Source organism: Schistocerca americana, chromosome X (assembly GCF_021461395.2).
Source record: "Schistocerca americana isolate TAMUIC-IGC-003095 chromosome X, iqSchAmer2.1, whole genome shotgun sequence".
NCBI lineage: Eukaryota > Metazoa > Arthropoda > Insecta > Orthoptera > Acrididae > Schistocerca > Schistocerca americana.
In genome coordinates, this window is record NC_060130.1 from 682,729,381 (window position 1) to 682,730,067 (window position 687).

At 41.8% G+C, this 687-nt stretch overlaps 1 pseudogene; it reads left to right on the forward strand.

Moving 5' to 3' along the window:
- Positions 1-315: 315 nt before the first annotated feature.
- On the forward strand, positions 316-433 carry LOC124557266 (annotated as a pseudogene).
- The last annotated feature ends 254 nt before the right edge of the window (positions 434-687 follow it).

Below are 687 nucleotides of genomic sequence, written 5' to 3' on the forward strand. Positions count from 1 at the left end.
TTTTACAGGTTGTCAAATTCTTGAGACCCTGGAAATCCACATAAATTTCACATAGTGTATTTCATATTGTGTTAATTTTGCAGGCATGAAAGATTTCCCAGCCAGAATATTATACAGAGAAGCTGAAATATAACTATTTAAAGAATCTATCACATTGTTTTTTAGTTTTGCAGTATGTACTAGCATAAACCTTGAAAATACAAGAGCAATGAAAGGAAATAACATAGAGTCATTAATAATTAATTTTTTTTACAGTTTGTCAAATGGTTCATGTCTTGAAGATCTTCATAATTACAACCAGTATGAGTATATCGCGCCAACGGTCATACCACAGTGGTAACACCAGTTCCCATCAGATCACCAAAGTTAAGCACTGTAGGGCTGGGCTAGCATTTGAATGGGTGACCATCCAGTCTGCCGAGCACTGTTGGCAAGTGGGCTCCACTCGGCACTTGTGAGGCAAACTGAGGAGCTCCTTGATTGAGAAGTAGCGGCTCGAGTCTCAGAAACTGATGTACAGGCAGGAGAGTGGTGTGCTGATAACATGCCCCTCCATATCCACATCCGGTGACACCTGTGGGCTTAGGATGACACGGCGGCCGGTTGGTACTGCAGGGTCCCCCAGGGCCTGTGAAAGGAGCTTACATTTATATGAGTATATCGCCTAGAAACAGAAAGTTTTAGATT